Here is a 22,544-nt window from a genome sequence, read left to right as displayed (position 1 = left end):
GGGGTCACCCGGCTCGCCCACTACATCAGAGCCCGAAACCTGCCTTTCTCCACCGAGGAGGTAAAAGCGGTCACCAGGGACTGGGCGATCTGTGCAGAGTGCAAACCGCACTTCTATAGACCAGACAGGGCTCACCTGGTCAAGGCTTCTAGGCCCTTTGAACGCCTTGCGATCGATTTCAAAGGGCCACTCCCCTCTACTAACAAGAACATTTATTTCCTCAACATCATCGACGAGTTCTCCCGATTCCCTTTTGCCATTCCGTGCCCCGACATGACCTCCCACACAGTCATTAGGGCCCTGCATAGTGTCTTCACCCTGTTCGGTTTCCCCAGCTATGTGCACAGCGACCGGGGTTCATCCTTTCTGAGCGACGAGCTGCGTCGGTACCTGCTCGACAAGGGCATCGCCTCGAGCAGGACTACCAGTTACAACCCCAGGGGGAACGGGCAGGTGGAGAGGGAGAACGCGACGGTCTGGAAGACCGTCCTACTGACCCTCCAGTCTAGAAAACTCCAAGTCTCCCAATGGCAAGAAGTCCTCCACGCAATCAGATCCCTCCTCTGTACAGCTACAAATCAAACCCCTCACGAGCGACTCTTCATTTTTTCTAGGGGCACTACCACGGGAGTCTCACTTCCGGCGTGGCTGAGGACACCAGGCCTGGTCCGCCTGAAGAAGCGCATCAGGGTGCACAAAACTGACCCCCCTTGTTGAAAAGGTGCACCTCCTCCATTCCAACCCCCAGTACGCATTCGTGGAGTTCCCGGACGGTCGCCAGGACACAGTATCCCTTCGGGACCTGGCACCTGCTGGATCCAGCCCCCCCTACCCCCGCTGAGGAACCCCTTACCCCGTTCCCTTTGCTGCCGCCCAGCCACCGCAAGAGGCTGCAACCCCGGTGCTCCGCAGATCGAAAAGAACAATTCATCCACTGGACAGACTAACTCTGTGAGCCACCACCCCCGCTGGACTTGATTTTTTTCACAGGGGGTGAATGTGGTGAATGTGATTCACACCGGATCATAATCTGTATATACATGTGTCTGTATTGTAAGTGCAGTTGCACTACCTGTCCTCCAGGGGGAGTAGCTCTGGGAATGCTCGAGTTGTACGGGGCTTCTCCCTTGGCTCTGCCCAGGACTCCTCCTCCGGAAGCTGCTGTATAAAGGTCAGTGCCACATGGTCAGCCGGCCAGTTCACCGAAAGTTCAATGGCTAATAGGCTTGCTCTGTTGTGAGTATATTAAAACCGTTATTCTAATCCTACAAGCACGTGTCTGTAGAATTGTTGGTTCCAACATCATCCTTATTTTCAATTCCCTTCTTGGCCTTGCCCCTTCCATCTCTACAATATCTTCCAGTCTCAACTCTCACGATCTCTGTACTTTTCAACATAAATTTCTCCATCATTGACGGCCTTGCCTTCAGCTGCCAGGGCCTTAGCTCTGGAATTCTCTCCCTGAACCTCTCTGCCTCGTTTTCCCTCTTTTCAAGATACTCTTTAAAAACCATCTCCTTGACAAAGCTTTCTGTCATTGTTATCTGGTATTGCCCTTGAAAAATATCTTGGAACGTCTATTACATTAAATATAAATACAAGTTTTGTTGCTGATGCCTCAAATAATTTCCGCAATCTTTCCTGTAGATATCACAAATATTGCAAGTTCAATTCCCACCCAGCTGGATGATGGAGGAGAGAAATTAGAGGAGGATGGTGTGGCAAACTGCAAAAAGCTTCAGATAATTTGAGAAGTATGAGAAGGAAGAGTTTACTTCATATTTGCGTAAGATGTCATCTATGATTTTTATATTTCAAACCACAGTGTGTGCTGATGGAAGAAGTGAAACTTTCAGCTGGTGGACAGACTGCCAATCAAGCAGACCTCTTTGTCCTGAATGGTGTTGAATTTCTTGAGCGTTGTTGTTGCTGCCTCTATCCAGGCAAATTAAAATTATTCCATCATATTCCCGAATTGTGTCTTGTGGTTGGTAGAGAGGCTTTCACCTTAGAATGCTATTGCTGACTTATTCCACTAGCTACAGAATTTACATGACTGGTCCAGTTGTGATTATGATCTTTGTGATGACAATGCTGACCGGGTTATCAAATAGCACAGGGCTATTAAACTTGGGATATTTTATCTCCATGAGGGAATAAATAGCCAGCATGTCTTGTGTACAAGACGTTCTGCTCATGATAGCACCATGAAATTGTTTGGAAAGAGCAACTTGTGCTTTGAAAATCCTATTTATAAGACCTTCAAGAGGAAAGCAGATAGTCAAAATGAGTGCGTGGATGCAATTTTAACTTCCAAAAATCAGTGAGTTGGTGTTGGTAGGAAATCAAAATCTAAAAAATCTCAAACTCCAACCCAATTTCATCCACTTTTGATTTTAACTGGGATGAAAAGGACAGGGCAACAACCACTCCAGGAGGTGTATTATTCATTTAAATACTTCAATGAGGCTGTAGGCCTCACTTTTTATAGAACATAGGATTAATAGCTGGAGCAGGCCATTCAACCCTTCAAACCTGCTCTGCCATTCAATAACATTATGGCTGATCTGGCCGTGTCCCAACTCCATTTTGCAATCTGACCCCATAATGCTCGATTTCCTTATTGATGAAAAATCTGTCTAACTTGCCTTGAATCAATTCAAGGACCCAGCTTCCATTGTTTTCTGGCCATGATAATTCCACATACGAACAACCCTTTAAGAGAAAAAAAATCTCATCTCCATCTAGCACAGTAGACACTTATTCTTAAACTGTGTCCTCGTAGGCTCCAAAACAAGTGGCAGCATCTTCTCGGTATCAGCCAAACTAAATCCTCTTAGGATCTTATATGTTTCAATATGATCACCCGTCATTCTTCTAAATTCCAATGTGTATAGGCCCAACCTGCTCCACCTTTCTTCATAATATATGCCCCTCATCCCAGGAATGCGTTGAATGAACCTTCTCTTAACTGCTTCTAACACAATTATATATTTTCTTCAAATAAGGAGACATAATGATATTGGCCAAGTGGGTTTTTACACAGTTAATGGAAGATGAGGACTGATGCATGAAATAAGTAAGTGCTTTACCAGCATTTATTGTAGGCCAGAAGAAATTGGAGTGTTTCCCCTGCCTGCCAAATAAACTTGCCAGTGATCAAACCCCTCTCCAGTAATCACGGACCCACCTCCGTGATCACTGACTCCACAACAACCACCAAACAACAAGATCCTTGGCCAGATGTCAATTCAAGATGAAATTGATGGATGCTCTGGAACTTCATGTTAAATTAACTGAATTAACCCCTTGTATGCCAGCTTGGGGCAACTAATACCACTGCTGATTTGGCTAAGTAGTCTTTAAGTTCATTTAATTCTTGAATGCATTAATTCAGTTGATAGCCCAGTGTGGTACTGAGGGTGGACTACATTGTTGGAGGTGCTGACCTTTCAATGTGATATTAAATTAAAGCCCCATCTGATGCACCAGATGTCAAATAAAGAGGTTACGGAACTGAGCAGGGAAGATCAAAGTGGTCAAAGAGTCTCAGTGAACAGCTTTCCCATAGCCAGCATAACCAAAATTGTTTTTCTTTGGAAATATTTTAATTGAAATTTTAACAATCTTTATACTAGATTTACAAAAATGAAACAACCCATAATAACAGTTAATACCGCCTTAACAATATAAACTAAATCCCCCTCACCCACTCCTTCCCACCCCCCACCCCTCCCAACAGCTAACAGTGGCCAACATTTTAATAAAACCCGTATAACCAAAATGGTTAAATGGCAAATTTTACATTGCTGATCATGTTAGGAAAATAATGGCTGTTCTAGTTATCTGTAATAACAGTCCCTAAACTTCAAGAAAATTTTGTGTAAGATAGTCTTCATGGTTTGATGTAACATGATGTGACATAAATTCAAATATTCATTGTTATTCTCTTGAATAACATTCCTAAATCCTTGTATTAAATACCATTCATCTAAAAGCCACTTAATACAATGAGCTGGTACTTTAATTTAATGAAAATAGATGGGCCAGGTTACTCTTCCCAAATTATGAGACATCAGTGATGTTGTTATATTCTTATTATGACACCAAATCAATGTATTGCAAACCATTACATTAACAGCCTGTAACATCAGGGAAATCAGGTCAGATTTCTATTGGCGCAAATTGCTATTACTGTTAACCTTGAACATTCATTATGAAGACACATGCTAAACCAATAATCAAAGAAAAATAACTAAATTCAATTGTGAACTGTTTTAAAAATATACTGTTATCTGCTCCTGCTCTGTCCAACAGAATTTGTGGCTACTGGCTATAAAATGAACACCTGATTTTCTTCAGATAATTTCATTATGAGGCAATTATGCACGACATCACAAAAACACAAGCATTCATATGTGGCAGGGTTCAGGACCGCATCCTTAATCCTTCCTCTTGCACTGCTTTCATCCTGATGCAGCTTTGTGCATTCATCAGACAGTGCAGAAGGCTTTCTAATCCAAAGGAACTTTACAAATAAATGTTCATGGTGTGGTGTGGGGTGGCGGAGGGGGGGGGGGGGGGGGGCATTGGCGAGCTGACAGGAAACAGAGAGTAGGCAATTTTGGGCCCCGTATCTAAAGGAGGATGTGCTGGCCTTGGAAAGGGTCCAGAGAAGGTTCACAAGAATGATCCATGGTATGAAGAGCTTCTCATATGAGGAACTGTTAAGGACTCTGGGTCTGTGTTCTTTGGACTTCAGTAAGATGAGGGGGTATCTTATTGAAACTTACAGGATACTGTGAGACCTTGATAGAGTGGACATGGAGTTGTTTCCAGCAGTAGGAAAATCTAGAACCAGAGGTCGCAATCTCAGATGAAAGGGTTGATCCTTTAAAACAGAGATGAGGAGGAATTTCTTCAGCCAGAGGGTGGTGAATCTGTGGAACTCTTTGCCGCAGAAGACTGTGCAGGCCAAATCACTGAGTGTCTTTAAGGCAGAGATAGGTAGGTTCTTGATTAATATGGGGATCAGGGTTATGGGGAAAAGGCAGGAGAATGGGGATGAGCAAAATATTAGCCATGATTCTGTGGAAACGAGAGAGACTCGCGGTTAGTGTGTAGCCTCCCAGGTGCCAGGGTCCGCGATGTCTCGGATTGTGTTTTCGGGATCCTTAAGGGAGAGGGGGAGCAGCCCCAAGTCAAGGTCCACATAGGTACCAACGACATAGGTAGGAAAAGGGATAGGGATATAAGGCAGGAATTTAGGGAGCTAGGGTAGAAACTAGATCCAGGACAAACAGAGTTATTATCTCTGGGTTGTTACCCGTGCCACATGCTAGCGAGTCGAGGAATAGGGAGAGAGAGCAGTTGAACATGTGGCTGGAGGGATGGTGCAGGAGGGAGGGTTTCAGATTCCTGGACATTTGGGGCTTATTCTGGGGTAGGTGGGACCTCTACAAACGGGATGGTCTACACCTGGACCAGAGGGGTACTAATATCCTGGGGTGGTAAGTTTGCTAATGCTCTTCGGGAGGGTTTAAACTAGTTCAGCAGGGGATTGGGAACCTGAATTGTAGCTCCAGTACACAAGAGATTGAGAGTAGTGAGGTCATGAGTAAGGCTTCAAAGTTGCAGGAGTGTACCGGCAGGAAGGAAGGTGGTTTAAAGTGCGTCTACTTCAATGCCAGGAGATTCCGGAATAAGGTGGGTGAACTTGCGGCATGGGTTGGTACCTGGGACTTCGATGTTGTGGCCATTTCGGAGACATGGATAGAGCAGGGAGAGGAATGGTTGTTGCAGGTGCCAGGGCTTAGATATTTCAGTAAGCTCAGGGAAGGTGGTAAGAGAGGGGGAGGGGTGGCATTGTTAGTCAAGGACAGTATTACGGTGGCTGAGAGGACGTTTGATGAGGACTCGACTACTGAGGTGGTATGGGCTGAGTTTAGAAACAGGAAAGGAGAGGTCACCCTATTAGGGGTTTTCTATAGGCCTCCGAAAAGTTACAGTGATGTAGAGGAAAGGATTGCAAAGATGATTCTGGATAGGAGCATAAGTAACAGGGTAGTTGTTATGGGGGACTTTAACTTTCCAAGTATTGACTGGAAACACTATAGTTCGAGTACTTTAGATGGGTCCATTTATGTCCAATGTGTGCAGGAGGGTTCCCTGACGCAGTATGTAGATAGGCCAACGAGAGGCAAGGCCATACTGGATTTGGTACTGGGTAATGAACCAGGACAGGTGTCAGATTTGGAGGTAGGTGAGCACTTTGGTGATAGTGACCACAATTCGATCCCGTTTACTTTCGTGATGGAAAGGTATAGGTATATACCGCAAGGCAAGAGTCATATCTGGGGGAAAGGCAATTATGATGCGATGAGGCAAGACTTGGGATGCATCGGCTGGAGAAGAAAACTGCAGGGGATGGGCACAATGGAAATGTGGAGCATGTTCAAGGAACAGCTACTGCGTGTCCTTGATAAGTATGTACCTATCAGGCAGGGAGGAAGTGGTCGAGTGAGGGAACCATGGTTTACTAAAGCAGTTGAAACACTTGTCAAGAGGAAGAAGGATGCTTGTGTAATGATGAGACGTGAAGGTTCAGTTAGGGCGCTTGAGAGTTACAAGTTAGCTAGGAAGGCTCTAAAGAGAGAGCTAAGAAGAGCCAGGAGGGGACATGAGAAGTCTTTGGCAGGTAGCATCAAGGATAACCCTAAAGCTTTCTATAGATATGTCAGGAATAAAAGAATGACTAGGGTTAGAGAAGGGCCTGTCAAGGACAGCAGTGGGAAGTTGTGCGTGGAGTCCGAGGAGATAGGAGAGGGGCTAAACGCCCTCCCAGTCTCCATTCGACCAGGAGGTGTATGAGGCTCGGACAAGACTCGCCCCGGAGCCGGCAACCGTACCCCAGACCTCGACGCCCGCCCAGCCAACGCAAGAGGCTGCAACCTCGGTGCTCCGCAGATCAAAACAGACAATTCGTCCACCGGACAGACTGACTCTTTGAGCCATCACCCCCACCGGACTTGATTTTTTTAACAGAGGGTGAACGTGGTGAATGCGATTCACACTATATATAGTTGCCAATATCACTCCATGTATATATGTTCATTATCTACCCATTGTAAGTGCAGTTTCACTATCCGACCACCAGGGGGGAGTCGCTCTGGGAGTACGCGAGAGTTTGTACTGGGCTCCTACCTTGGCTCCGCCCAGGACTCCTCCCCCTGGGACCAATGTATAAAGATCAGTGCCTAAGAGCCAGCCTGCAGTTCACTTGAAGTTCAACGACGAATAGGCTAGCTCTATTGTAAGTGTATTAAAGCCTCTGTTCAGATCCAACTACACGTGTTCGCTGAATTGATGGTTCCACGAGAAGGAATAACAGGAAGACAGAGTACTGGGATGATGGTAAGATTCTTGGTAGTGTGGATGAGCAGAGAGATCTCGGTGTCCATGTCCATAGATCCCTGAACGTTGCCACCCAGGTTGAGAGGGTTGTTAAGAAGGTGTACGGTGTGTTAGCTTTTATTGGTAGAGGAATTGAGTTTCGGAGCCCTGAGGTCATGTTGCAGTTGTACAAAACTCTGGTGCAGCCGCATTTGGAGTATTGCGTGCAGTTCTGGTCGCCGCATTATAGGAAGGATGTGGAAGCATTAGAAAGGGTCCAGAGGAGATTTACAAGGATGTTGCCTGGTATGGAGGGAAGATTTTACGAGGAAAGGGACTTGAGGCTGTTTTCGTTAGAGAGAAGAAGGTTAAGAGGTGATTTCATTGATCATACAAGATGATCAGAGGATTAGATAGGGTGGACATTGAGTGCCTTTTTCCTCGGATGGTGATGTCCAGCACAAGGGGACATAGCTTTAAATTGAGGGGAGATAGATATAGGACAGATGTCAGAGGTAGGTTCTTTACTCAGAGAGTAGTAAGGGCGTGGAATGCCCTGCCTCCAACAGTAGTGGACTCGCCAACACTAAACGCATTCAAATGATCATTGGACAGGCATATGGACGATAATGGAATAGTGTAGATTGGCTTTAGAGGGGTTTCACAGGTCGGCACAACATCGAGGGCCGAAGGGCCTGTACTGCGCTGTAATGTTCTATGATTGAATGGTGGCTCAGACTGGATGGGCCGAGTGGCCTAATTCTGCTCCTATATTTTATGGTGTATAAATGGATAATTTTCTGGTTGGCAAGATGTGATGAGTGGCATGCCATAGAGATCAGTGCTGGGACCTCAACCATTTACAATCTATATCAATCATTTTGATGTATTCGGTGTTCAGGCTGGAAATTGGAGCTGAGTCCACAAAAGATCAGCCATGCTCTCATTGAATGATGGCTCGAATGGCTCGAGGGGCCAGATGGCCTACTCCTGCTCCTAGTTCTTATGTTCTTATGTATGTAATAGCCAAATGTATAGTTGCTAATTTTGTTGTTGATGGCACAGATAGGTGGGTAAGTAGGTTGTGAAGAGGATTTATGGGGTCTGGAAAAGGATTCTAGGCATGCTAAGTGAGAGGGCAAACGTTTGATATGGGAGTATGATGTGGTAAAATGTAAACTTGTCCATTTGGCAGGAAGAAAAGAAAAGTAACATATAATCTAAATGGAGCGAGATTGCAGAAATCTGGATTGGAGCAATCTGGGTGTCCTGGTACATGAATCACAAAATGTTAGTGTGCAAATACAGCAAGTGATTCAGAACACAAATGTAATCCTTGCCTTTATTATAAGGTGAATGGAATATAAAAGTAGGGATGTTTTGCTACGGTTGTACAGGTGTTGGTGAGACTATATCTGGAATATTATGTACAGTTTTGGTCTCCTTATTTGCGAATTGGATTCGAAGCAGCTCAAAGAAGGTTCACTCAACCGATTCCTGGGATGGGGGAGTTACCTTATGAGGAAAGATTGGGCAGGTTAGGCCTATATCCATTGGAGTTTAGAAGAACAAGAGGTGAACTATTGAAACATAAAAGATCTTGAGAGGGTGTGACAGAGTGGATGCAGAAAAAATGCTTCTCCTTGAGGGAGAGACAACTAGGTAACACAGTTTTAAAATAAGGAATCTGCTACTTATGATGGTGATGAAGAGAAATGTCATGAGTTTGTGGAACTGTCTTCCCCACAGAGTGGTAGAGGCAGGGTCATTGAATATTTATAAGGCAGAGATAGATAGATACTTGACAAAAAATGAATCAAACAATATGGGGGGTAAGCAGTACAGTGGTTTGGAAGCCACAATCAGATCAGCTGTTGTCTTATTGAAAGCTAGAGAAGGTTAAACGGGATAAATGGCCTATTCCTGCTCCTAATTTGTAGTGTCAAATCCAGGAATATCAATGACTATCAATACCCAATCCTCTGTGTGTGAGATTATGACACATCTCTAAGAACTATCAAATGCTACGAGAACTGCACATCTGTAGGGGAGGACAGGATTAAAGTGCCTCATCAATAAATTCTCGAAACTATGATGGAACCCAACTTTTTATTCACTCAAAACTGATTCACTTACATAGAGTTAAAATATATAATTTCTGTGGTTAGCAAAATACATTTATCAAAGATACTCCAGCAGAAGTTACTTCTGGCTTACAGGCTGGAGATACAGGTCTACAAGCGCAAGAGCCATTTAAAATCTGACACATAGCACAAGAAAATCAAAGCATATCCAATATATTTTTTGAATGAAGTGTTTTGTAAGTCTCTGAAGATAGGCTTTCAGATAAAGCTTTTTTAATATAAAGTTCATAGGTTTTCATATAAAGCTTTTTTTATAAAGTTTGTACATGGAAAAGACTATAACAATGTATTCTCACATTATTATCTTGTTCATTGGCTGTCTGCTTTCCCCTTCACCAAGCCCCTAAGGTGCTGACATGTGTTAAGTCACAGAAGCGTAAGGACATTGTATTAAAAACATTCTCTTCTCTGATCTGAGCTCAAGAGTCAGAGATTTACAGCATGAAAACAGGTCCTTCAGCCCAAATTGTCCATGCTGCCCAGCATTTACCATTAAGCTAATCCCAATTGTCCGCATTTGGCCCATACCCCTCTATACCCATCTTTCCCATCTAACTGTCTAAATGCTTTTTAAAAGACAAAATTGTACCCACCTACTACTGCGTTCCAGACACTTATTACCCTCTGTGTGAAAACATTGCCCTTCTGCACCTTTTGTATCTTTCCCCTCTCACTTTAAACCTATGTTCTCTAGTTTTAGACTCCCCTACCTTTGAGAAAAGGTATTTATTATTGTATAAACCTCCACAAGATCACCCCTAAGCCTCCCAGGGAAAAAAACTCCCAGTCTATTCAGCTTCGCCTTATAACTCAAACCATCAAGTCCCGGTAGCATTCTAATGAATCTTTTCTGCACTCTTTCTAGTTTAATAATATCCTTTCTATAATAGGGTGACCAGAACTCTCCACAGTATTCCAATTGTGGCCTTACTAATGTCTTGTACATCTTCAGCTAGATGTCCCAACCCCTGTATTCAATGTTCTGACCAATGAAACCAAGCATGCTGAATGCCTTCTTCACCACCCTGTCCATCTGTGACTCCACTTTCAAGGTGCTAAGAAACCTGCACTCCTGGTTCTTTGTTCAATGACTCTCCTCAGTACACTACCATTTACTGAGTAGGTCCTGCCCTGATTTGATCTACCAAAAGGCATCACCTCACATTTATCTAAATTCCATCTGCCATTCATCGGCCCACTGGCCCAATTGATCAAGATCCCGCTGCAATCCTAGATAACCTTCTTCACTGTCCACTATGCCACCAATCTTGCTGTCATCTGCAAACTTACCATGCCTCCAAAATTTTCATCCAAATCATTAATATAAATAACAAATGTGGACCTTCACTGTCATTGATCTGTTATCCCGAACTGCTCTTGAGGAAAGGGTGATGAATTATCTTCTTGGACCACTGGGGTCCCCGAGGGGTGAAGGTGATCCTTTGGTAGTGTTCTATAGGGAGATGCAGGATATTATCCCAGTGACAAATGAGCAGCAGCACAGCCAATTACATTTGGGGAATTTGATAGCTGCATGCAATCCAACCATCGTCCAACTTTCCCAGGCATGCACTTTGCAAGGAGATTCAACGGATGGTGATCAGGGCAGAGATGCTTTTCTGGGTGAGGAGTTAGGAAGAAAGCTGTTAAGACAAAATGAAATATGAGCAGTGCCCCTTTAAGAGAGCGTGACAGAAGCTTGCAAGAAATGCTGATGACCTTTTCATTTAATCTACCAAGCAGACAAAATGGGCATCGGTTTTGCTATCCTGCTAGTATTAGTGCATGAAGGTATGGATTGATTAAGGTTTACTTCCAGAACCCGGTTGTCGGAGTCAGAGCAGCGTTATAAACACATCGAGCAAAAACAGAATAATCAGCAGTTTTCTTTTAGCAGAGGAACTTTATAACGGCGGAATCAAAAAAGCAATTCAAATCTAGCATTGACACTGGGATACTAAAGATAAAGTCCACAAGGAAAAACCATGCTGTTAATCAGAAGGAAATTCTAATCCCCTTTGCTGTTGTATTTTTCATTGTCTGTTTCAATGTTATTACGCAAAGCTCTTTTGGCCAGCCTGCCACTCTTCAGTCACCATCGAAAACTCTGCTGCTCGGATGGTAGCTATCATCAAGTCCCATTCGCCTACCACCCCTGTGGTCTCGGGCCGAAGTTTGCCCCTGGTTCACCGACGCCACAATTTAAAGAAATCTCACCCTGGTGTGTAAATTTCTATGTGGTCTCACCCCTCCCGATTTTTGTCATCTCGTTCAGTCTCTGAGAACTCTATCCTCCCCCAAATCTGGTTTGTTATGCATTCTCAACTCCAGTTGGCAACCAGACTATCAGCTCGTAGATCCCATGTTCTGGAATTCCCTCCATTAATATCTCTGCCTCTCTATCTTTCTCCTCGCCTTTTCGACCAAACGTTTAGCACCCTGCCCAACTTCCTGCTTAGCTCTGTTTCATTTTTTTCCCTTCTAATTACGCGCCTGTGAAACAGTTTAGAACGTTTTATATTGTTAACAGCACTATTACCATTCAATTTATTTCAATTATGGTGGCGGCCTACACTGGACTTTACCCCTTCACTTCGCCAGGTTTCCTGATCCAAAAAGAATATAAAGAACGTGCATCTTGCAAAATGCTATCCACATCATTCATTTTCCTGCCAAGGATTTTAGGATAGCACAATACACCGCTGTGGTAACAGCATGATGTTTCCTAAATGCTTATTTTATTAGGTATGTAACAGAAAGCACATTGTCAGCGGATTAAATCCTATTTCTTAAATCCTTCTGAATATACTTGACTCTTTGCTCCAGAACATTTCATAATAAATCCTGCTCTTATTCACTTAATGTAATACAAATAAACCCTGGAAAATCACAATGATATTATCTGCCAATATTATCTTCATTCCTTTGTGACAATTTTCTCTCCACTATTTTAATGACACTGTTAAAACCATTTAAAATAAATGGGTTAGCACCTCTATTATAATAACATTCACACAATAACACCGCTCATAATAGTTTGCAGGTTGAAATGTTTCCACCCCCACTCTCCTTTGTCGTTTTAACCTTCATTCCCACCCGTGGTTTCTTCCTTAGAATAGGCAATCTGTTCCATTATAATTGTCTATGGTTGCATCATTTTTTTATATTGTGGGGATATATTTTTATTACTTGTTGAGGTGGGAGGCGCAGGCGCTTGTCCTAAAGTGCAGTCCATTGTATTTGCATCTGACTTGAAGCCACAGGAAGTCCTGGCATTCTCCCACCAGTGAGTATCACAAACCATTGGAGTGTTTGGCAGATGACCGGAATAATTTTCTTTTCTTTTGGGCTTGCTCGATTATTAATTATGTCCCTTTAAAAAGGTGAGGCCTGGTCATTTGTTTGTTGTTGTTGATGATGCCTTTGGAGCGGTCCAATGCCTCCCTGTGTGGTGAATGTAATTCACACTGTAATATATATACCATATTATTGTAAATGCAGTTGCGTTGCCTGACCACTAGGGGGAGTAGCACAGGGAATGCATAGGAGTTTGTACAGGGCTCCACCCTTGGCTCCTCCCCCTGGACTGCTGTATAAAGATGATGCCCAGAGCCAGCTGACCAGTTCATCCAGGGTTCATCGTGTTACAGGCTGGCTCTGTTGTAAGTAGATTAAAACCACTGTTCATATCTTAAAGCACGTGTCTCATGAATTGATGGTCTCATCACCCTGTATATTATTTTTAAATGGTATAAAGTCGTGTCTAAATTTAGCCATTATACTCACAGCTCGAGTATCGCGTAGACTGGAGGACAATGCTCCCTCTAGCCCACTCAGAGGAATACACTTCGTGTGCCATTGTGAATCTTCATGTTTCACACGAGTCATCAATATGGCTACTCCGAAAGCGACTTCCAAATCAGTAAAGATAAATACGGCCAGCTATGCTTACCGACACTAAGTGATGTGCTGGATTTCCGAAGCATTTTCATGGAGGATGCTTCCAGCCAGAGATAGAAACTTTCATTTGAGTTAACCTGGGCAAAGTAGCCTGCTGTGCCACTCAGTCATCAGTCTTTTGCTTTCTGACCTTCAGTTGATTGCTCGACTCGTTCGTTGCACAGATCACACACATACATATGCTGTGAAGACATAGACACGGGAGCAGAATTAGGCCATTCGGCCCATCCATCGAGTCCGCTCAGCCATTTATTCATGGCTGATATGTTTCTCATCCCCATTCTTCCTTCTCCCAATAATCCATGATCCCCTTATTAATCAAGAACCTATCTCTCTCAGTCTTAAAGGCACTCAGTGATTTGGCCTCCACAGACTTCTGCAGCATTGAGTTCCACAGATTCACCATCCTCTGTCTGAAGAAATCCCTCCTCATCTCAGTTTAAAAGGATCATCCCCTTCAGTCTGAAGACATGCCACCAGGTTTTAGTGAAGTTCTTCTTCCTTCATAATTTTATTGCTGCTGGCTGACTGGCTAGTCAAATTGTTCTTCACCTATATCATTAGAAATTTAGCTGGCCAGCCTCAAACTGCAAGATTTGCAGTTCGCACGTCCATTTCTCACATGTCACTCTCTGCAGCTCTCGAGAGATCAATCGCCCACCCATGGGTTTGGGAACCCAGGACAGAATACAAAGGGATGGATGGAGGTGATGCTTCTGATAAGTTATTTTGCTGCAAAAAAGGATGTCCTGAAGTGTGGTACATTGGCGAGACCATGCGGCCCTGCAACAACGGATGAACGGACATCGCGCGACAATCGTCAGGCAGGAATATTCCTTTCCAGTCGGAAAACACTTCAGCAGTCAAGGGCATTCAGCCTCTGATCTTCGGGTAAGCGTTCTCCAAGGCGGCCTTCAGGAAATGCAACAATGCAGAATCGCTGAGCAGAAACGTATAGCCAAGTTCTGCACACATGAGTACGGCCTCAACCTGGACCTTGGATTCATGTTGCATTGCATTCACCCCCCCCCCCCCCCCCCCCCATCTGGCCTGGGCTTGCGAAATCCTACCAACTGTCCTGGCTTGAGACAATTCACACCTTTTTAACCTATAATTATCCCTCTCTTCAGTTGCTCCATCTGGACCTGGAGACTTAATTACCTCCAAAGACGCATTCAAAGTATCGTATTGCATCTTTGACTTTGTCTATATATATGTTTCTGGAACCCACCTCTTCATTCACTTGAGGAAGGAGCAGTGCTCCGAAAGCTAGTGAATCGAAACAAACCTGTTGGACTTCTTACTGTGCTTCTGATAAGAGCCTTGGTAAGAACTTGTTTGGAGAGTCAGGAAGGATTATTGACTTTGGAGGAGGTGCAGTGCAGATTCATGTAGGCATATTGAACTGGAAACGTTCCCTCTATTTTTCTCTCCACAGGTGCTGCCGAGACTTGCTGAGTTATTTTGCTCAGCGACACTTTCTGTGTTTATTTCAGATCTCCAGCATCTGCAATATTTTGTGTTTATTTCACCAAAATGATGGGGGGCTAAAATAGGTAAATTATGAGACAGTTGGCATAGAATTGGCTTGTATGCATTTGAGCTTAAAAGATGGAGAGGGAGTTAATCGAGGTGTTTAAAATATTGGATTTGATATCATAGATAATGGGAAACTATTCCCTTTGCTTGTGGGTGGACAACCCAGCTGGGACACAAGTGTGGGAGGCAGGGTTGAAGCATAAAAGCCAGTGTGGACTGGTTGGGCAGAATGGCCTGTTTGCGTGCCATATTGATGATGTACCTCCGATCGTTCAATGCATGCGGAGTCCTGATGCTTAAGGGTGTTTTTAAAGCGACATTTGAAAATCATTCCTTTTCCATATTTAATCAGGGACATTCACTCTTAAGCAATTTTCAGCTTCTTCCATTTCCAGCTCCATCGAAGAGGAATTACTTCGGTTGCGAAGCAGTTTATATCCCATGTTAGCAGGCTGCCATCTTTAAAAGGCTGAGAGCAATCTCGCACTCACTTGGCAGCGATCAGGAAACAACTTCAGTTGTTCCAGCTCCCCAGCTCAAAGATTCTGACATCAATTTTTAAGTGCTCTGCCGAAAAGACCAAACTCGATGACGACCAGAAATGTTCTCTTGTTATTTTCAATCAATAAAATGGCATTAGTCTCCCAACACCTCAAAATAAGCACCAGCTTTTGAAGTACTCCCTTCAGTGAGAGGAGAACCACCAAAACAGTTGGTTCAATCAAATTAATAGTGCATGCGTGCATAATTAAAATGTTAATGATCAGAAACGCTTAGCAACTGGGCCAGTGGACATCTCTATTTATGCTCTGTGTAGTATTTAAGCCTCACTAACTTCAGTCATTGACTAGTGTTACAAACTCGAGGGGGTGAATTATCTCCTCCTGCTCCTCTGGCCCTTGTACCGCTCCTTATTATTCTACGGAGCGGTGTTAATTTAAATGCATATGCAAAGCGTCGGGCTCTTTATGGTCTGAACTGCAGGACGACTTCAACACGGCATTCTGCGTATTGCGAGTTGATCTGCAAACATTTCTTAGTGGATTTTTATGGGCCATAGACCGGAGCCAAAGTGGACTGAGGTCGGTTGATATGCCTTACTTCCTCCTGACTGACTGCCCAAAGCACAGGTCCTTCATTTTCCGACAAGATTTTCAAACGGCACGGATTTTTTTTCTTGACCTCCTATCGGATCGCTTAAGAATATGACAAGACTATTTCCCAGATTATTTTATACACTTTGTCTTGTGCTCCCATACCATGACGTGGAGATGCCGGAGTTGGACCGGGGTGAGCACAGTAAGAAGTTTTACAATACCAGGTTAATGTCCAACTGGTTTGTTTCCAGTCACTAGCTTTCGGAGCACAGCTCCTTCCTCAAGTGAATGAGGAAGGAGCAGTGCTCCAAAAGCTAGTGATTCAAAACAAACCTGTTGGACTTTAACCTGGTGTTGTAAGACTTCTTACTGTGCTCCCATACCAGCCTGCTTGAGTACAAGTGATGTTTTTGCATTTGTCTCTAAATCATCTGGCACTGTTGCTCCCTCTCTCTCTCTCCTCCTGGAGATGTGGAAGGTAATGAGGGGCCAAATCCCAGTTAAACGTCAATACTGTCAATCATATGGATTTACAAATAATAATTTTTATTATGGTCACAAGTAGGCTTACATTAGCACTGCAATGAAGTTACTGTGAAAATCCCCATGTCCCCACACTCCAGCACCTGTTTGGGTACACAGGAGATTTTTTTTAAAAAAGAATGTTCAATTTACCTAACATCAGGCTTAACAATAGCACCCGGAGGAAACCCATGCAGGCACGGGGAGAACGTGCAGACTCCACACAGACAGTGACCCTAGTTGGGAATGGAACCTAGGGTTCGACCCTGGAGCTGTGAAGCAACGGTGCTAACTCGTGCTACTGTGCCACTCTAGAAAAACTCTGATCCTGATGTGATTTAAACACGAAACCTTCTGATCTGGAGTCAGACACACTACCATTGCGCCACAAGCTCAACCATTGGACTTCAGCTCTTGCTTCGGCTGTGAAGGCTAACCTTTGAGTTGACTTAAATGGTGGGGTCCTAAATTCCAGTTTACTCACTTTGAACCGAACCACGGGAAAGGTCAAAGCTAAAAGCAAATTACTGCAGATGCTGGAATCCAAAATAAAAAACAGCAAATGCTGGACAATTTCGGCAGGCCTAGGAGCATCTGTGAAGAGAGGAGGGAGCTAATGTCTATAATCTGGATGACTCTTTGTCAAAGATCGTGTTGGATAAGAATGTGCATGGGCTCAGTCAGTTTTTGCTAGCTGAGAATGTCACTATTAATTGAATTTCTCTTCCAGAGTGTGGAGACGAGGGGATTTTCACAGATTTTCACAGTAACTTCATTGCAGTGTCACTATAAGCCTACTTTGAAAACAATAAAGATTATTTGATTATTATTATACACCTGAATGGCTCACTGGGCCATTTTAGAGGAGTCAACCATGTTGTTGTGGGTCTGGAGTCACATGTTGACTAGACTTCCCAAGGACGGCAGATTGCTTTCCTTAGAGTGTTCGTGAGCAGAAGTTTTCCAGCATTCCAGTAGTTTAAGATGGTCATTACAGAGTCCAGTTTTTTTTAAAAATTCCAGATGTCCTTGAATGTCAATCCCATAGCGGTCCTGGTGGATTTTAAGACCGGTAACAGTTTTCTGATAAAGGGTCATGATCAACCTGAAGCGTTAACTCGTGTTCACCACATATGCTGCCTAACCAGCATCTTATATACCAAGGACATACTCATTTTGTCGCCCCTTCGCCTGCATAAGGCTTGGTAGCACTTATAACATTAAAGAAGCTTGCTTTTCATTGCGTTTAACAATTCGTTTGAAAAAGTGCTTTTGTTCATAATGAGCCAGAACCCGAATATCCGTAATAACAAACTGCAAAAGCGTCAGAACGTCCTATAAACTGGACGATCGATCCCAGTTTTAAGGCATTCTAAAAGTAAGAGGCGAGGAGGAGGCAATTGAAACAGTCTTGCAAACACGCTTCATAATTAACCACAGCTGAAGTCAACAAAAGCATCCATGAACCAAAACTACCTGGTTAAGTTTTTTGTTGATGGGTGTGGGGGCAGTGTTGTGGCGATGGCAATGCACAGCATAATGGGCACCATCATTCTGCCCTCTGCAGTTGCAATGTTTCCATTGTCGCTGTTAAACCGTATTGCAAGGAATGTTAACAGGTTAAGTGACCAGAGGGGAAACTGCAATCAGCTAATGAATGGATTAATATCTTCGCGGACAATTGGTACCAAACCTCTTTCCGCGTGTCCGAAAACAAATGTGAAAAGTTTGTGCACTGATACTTCGTGGTGGCCGTGCAGCCGAATAAAGGAGACTTACTTTAAAAAAATCCTCGGAACATTGCATTACACAAAAATAAACAAAAATAATAATTCCCGGCGTTGTGCGAATAGATGCACCGTGTAATGTCCAAACCGAACTTACTCAGGGACCTCCATGAACTCTTTTGTTTGGTGGGGGGTGGGGGGTGGGGGGGGGGTCCCGTTTGCTCTGAGGAGCTTTGCAGCTGAGCTATTATTTTAAATCAATTGTGTGTAATAAAATTATTTAAGTGTCTGCAATTGAGTTGGCTATTCTTCGCCGTTTGCTTGAACAGCTTTGCAATCTTCCAACACAATCCCCTCTGCCACTGCCTCCACGTTTTACAGCTTGCTGAATTAATCTTCGATTTGTGTGCGGAAGGCACTCGTTTCAATTTCTAGAAATGTTGATGCTGTTCTGATTTTCAAGAGTTCGATTTTCCAGGCGCCACCCTTCGCATCGGTGTAGCCCTGCCTCGTGCCCAAAACTGTGCAAGAAACGGAAGAGCTGTGGGGAGATTAATAAATAGTAAGACCGCACCAACCTGATGAAATGCACGGGGTCGCCCGTCAGCACAGAGCACCAGTTAACAGACTGCTTCACTCTTGCAGCCGGGAGCCGGCTGCTCTTTGCAAGCAGAAGGCAGGCGTCATGAAGTCAAACAAACAGCCACCCGCCCGACGAGAGGCAGGTGGGGTGGAGTGAAGACTGGTCGCCCGGCTGCTCCGAAGCGAGAGTTTACCCTTTTTGTGGCGGAGATTTGGTGCGCCCCGCTAACCAAAACAAAAAGCCCCGGGGCTGCGAGGTACATTTTTTTTTGTTTAAAGCTCGGGCTGCTGGCTCCGCGTTACAAACACAGCAGCTCGAGACCCCCCCCCCCCCCCCCGTTCGGGCTGCTGGCTCCGCGTTACAAACACGGCAGCTCGAGACCCACCCACCCCAAATTTCTGACAGTCAGAACCGTTGGGCTCGCGCGTGGATTCAAACGGAACTCGTATCCCGGACTCGCGCTCCGGGCTGCCCGTCCCCCTCCCGCTCTAACTGTTACTGAAGCGCGAGCCCCAGGGGCTCCTCAGAAGCTCCCCACCCCGAGATTAAATCACATTAACTTTTAACATCTCCTAAAGTAGACGCACCACTGTGCATTTTTGAGATCCCGCTTACTTATTTATCATTTGACCATCTTTTTCATTGAAGACTGTCCCCATTGCTGCATCACGTGCGAGCGAGGAAAACGCATTCGAATTGGTAAGTAAGATTATTTTAGTGTGTAATCTTGTGGACAAAAGAGTGTATGTATGGAAATAGATTCGTTTTGCTGAGGGGGTTAACTAATTTATGTCCCAATTTAGTCCGCGGAGGTGACAACTGTTTTTGTATTTAATCTTTATGTTTTAATACAAGACTAACTTCCCCTTCACAAAGGTATGTATTCTGGGAAAATGCATACCTGTCCTTAACCAGTCTACGATTTATTGATGCTCAGTAATTATTTTGATTTGTTGAGTATCTAAAATAAGCTGCTGGGTTTTCATTTGACGATGTGTACTTTCCTTTCGTTTTAATAGAATACCATTGTTGATAGAGGTTTAATGTTAGTATGTAGACAACCCAATCTTCTTTAATATACATACACACAAACAAGTAAATTGCATCTTGCTCAAATCGCCTCGTGCAAATGGCTTAAACTATTATTGTGCCTCGCGTGTAAGTTTTGGGAATTCTAGGTGAGCAGTTACAGTATTTGTCCAGAAGGATAGGAGCAAAAGATTTAAGACTGATTGATTCCCTTTTGGTGGGATTTTATTGGCCTTTGGCTCATTATTTATGCTACTGATCATGTAAATTTACAGAATTAAGGTTGCGTTATTAAATTTCCCCATAATTTAATCTCTCAACCACGACTTGTGTTTATGAAGTGCTTTGTATGTAATAAAATGTCCCAAGGTACTTCACAGAAGCATTAGAAAACAAAATTTCACTCCGTGCCACATAAGTAGAAAATAACGCAGATTTACATAAGACAAATTGGTCAAAGAAGCAGGTTCTTAGGAGAGTGTTAAAGGGGGTGGGGAGAGGTTTAGGCAATGGATTCTAGAGTTTAGCGCTGTGGCAGCTGAAAGCAGAGCCGTGGAAAGTGGAGCAATTAAAATCTGGGATGCTCAAAAATCCAAAATTGGAGGAGCACATAGATCCTGCAGGGCTGAAGGAATTGGAGAGAAGGAGATGTAGATAAGGTAATGTGCTGGGGGGTGGCAACTACATTGGTTTCAAGTTATGTGGTAAAATTAGTGTTGGAATCAGAAGCTTTTATTTCTTTTTTACTCTTCAGCTTATAACAAATTGCTTCATTGGATGATTAAAATTTTTTTTTAGAGTACCCAATTATTTTTTTCCAATTAAGGGGCAATTTTAGCATGGCCAGTCCACCTACCCTGCACATCTTTGGGTTGTGGGAGTGAAACCCATGGAGACACGGGGAGAATGTGCAAACTCCACACGGGCAGTGACCCAGGGCCAGGATTCGAACCCAGGTCCCCAGCGCCGTTGGCAGCAATGCTAACTACTGTGCCACCATGCTGCCCCTTCATTGGATGATTAATATCTGATGGAACTATATTGAAACGTGGAGCTGTAATGGCAAGATGTCTTGAGATTAAATCATGAATCAAGGAGTCTGCATCTTTAAATCTGTACAAGATACTCTTTGGGTCTGAGTCAGTTGATAAGGTTGGTGCTGAAGGAATTTTTCCAGGAGTATTATGAATCTGTTCATTGAAGATATCTTGATATAGTCATTTGGGTGTTTTCCTTTTTTTTAGTTTTTCTTCCCTCTCTTTTTCTACCTTCCCTTCCCTAAAGGCGCAGACAATTTATTCAGACCCTGGCAGCTTGAAGTGGCCATTTTTCATATGTATCTTTTTGTGTTTGTCAACTGCCTATTTAACCATGAATAGCATCATGACTAAACTTGATCCTATCCTCACTCAATGTGCACGTATCTGGATTTTTCAGTAGGAGTGACTAGATAGTAATCCTAGATATTTTTCACTTATTAACAAGGATGCTGAAACTAATAGCAACTCTCCCAACTGCTGCACCAACTTTGGTCAGCAGACCAAAGTCACACATTAGCACTGTGGATTCACAGCGCCAGGGTCCCAGGCTGGGTCACTGTCTGTGCGGAGTCTGCACGTTCTCCCCGTGTCTGTGTGGGTTTCCTCCGGGTGCTCCGGTTTCCTCCCACAGTCCAAAGATGTGCAGATTAGGTGGATTGGCCATGCTAAATTGCCCTTTGTGTCCAAAAAATGTTAGGAGGGGTTAGTGGGTTACCGGGATAGGTTAGGTGAGGGCTTAAGTGGGTCGGTGCAGACTCGATGGGCCGAATGGCCTCCTTCTGCACTGTATGTTCTATAACTATCTTGGAAAGATGTCACCATTACGATGTGACCACTGAGTCAAAATCCTGGAAGTTCCTACCTGACAAATGTGGTAGTACCTTCACGACAGAGATCACACAGGTCCAAGAAGGCCGCTCACCACCAGCATTACAAGGGCAACAAGCGAAAAAGGCATTCAGTAGTAGAGCACATATCTCCACCACACGTGTGAAGCTTCGCCTTGAGTTTACACAGTTGCAATAATATTGGGGCCTTTCCCTAACTAGTTATTGGTCTGTAACTACAAAGCTTGAAAAAAATTAATTTGTCACTGAGGAGCAGATGTTCACTATTCTAATAGCTGTCTGGGCTCTCAGCCATGTTATTAGAATAAGAAATATATGCTCCCCAGAAGAAAGGTTTGATTGACAGCTCAGACTCTTTGATCTCTGCTGTCAATATCACAGTGTTTGCTGCACAAAATAAGTGGTCTTAAGGGTTTGTGATTTTCAAAACTTTAAAGGGCCTGAACAGTTGACACATTTAGCTTGTAATCCATTTTTCTTTCAAACATGGGGGAATGTTCTTGATGAATTTTTGAAAACCTTTTACACAGAATACCAAGGTTCATCGGTTCTAGAAAGTGTAAAGCGGGTCAGTAGGCATTGAAGTGCCATATCTTGCCATGGGGAGATGAGGGCCATGGTGGGTGAGTGGAAGGGCAGAACTTGGCACGGGGGTATGAGAGA

The 22,544-nt window shown here is 43.8% G+C and overlaps 1 protein-coding gene and 1 long non-coding RNA gene across 7 annotated transcripts in view; one reads left to right on the top strand and one right to left on the bottom strand.

The window, feature by feature from the left end:
- LOC119979499 overlaps positions 1 to 19,000 on the bottom strand; it is a 453,065-nt gene extending 434,065 nt beyond the window's left edge. The window contains exon 1 of the long non-coding RNA XR_005463743.1: positions 18,960 to 19,000. This is a non-coding gene — a long non-coding RNA (uncharacterized LOC119979499). The remainder of the gene's footprint in view (positions 1 to 18,959) is intronic.
- A 94-nt stretch (positions 19,001 to 19,094) lies between these two features.
- Positions 19,095 to 22,544, top strand: part of disp3 (dispatched RND transporter family member 3) — a 717,999-nt gene continuing 714,549 nt past the window's right edge. For 5 of the 6 annotated variants that reach the window (XM_038821802.1, XM_038821804.1, XM_038821799.1 and 2 more), the window contains exon 1: positions 19,288 to 19,663. The gene's annotated coding sequence lies outside the window, so the exon portion shown is untranslated. Of the gene's footprint in view, positions 19,221 to 19,287; positions 19,664 to 22,544 lie in introns of those variants that run through there. The other variant, XM_038821800.1, reaches the window with a different exon arrangement.

Source organism: Scyliorhinus canicula, chromosome 16 (assembly GCF_902713615.1).
Source record: "Scyliorhinus canicula chromosome 16, sScyCan1.1, whole genome shotgun sequence".
Classification (NCBI taxonomy): Eukaryota; Metazoa; Chordata; class Chondrichthyes; order Carcharhiniformes; family Scyliorhinidae; genus Scyliorhinus; species Scyliorhinus canicula.
This window is presented reverse-complemented; position numbering and strand designations above follow the sequence as displayed.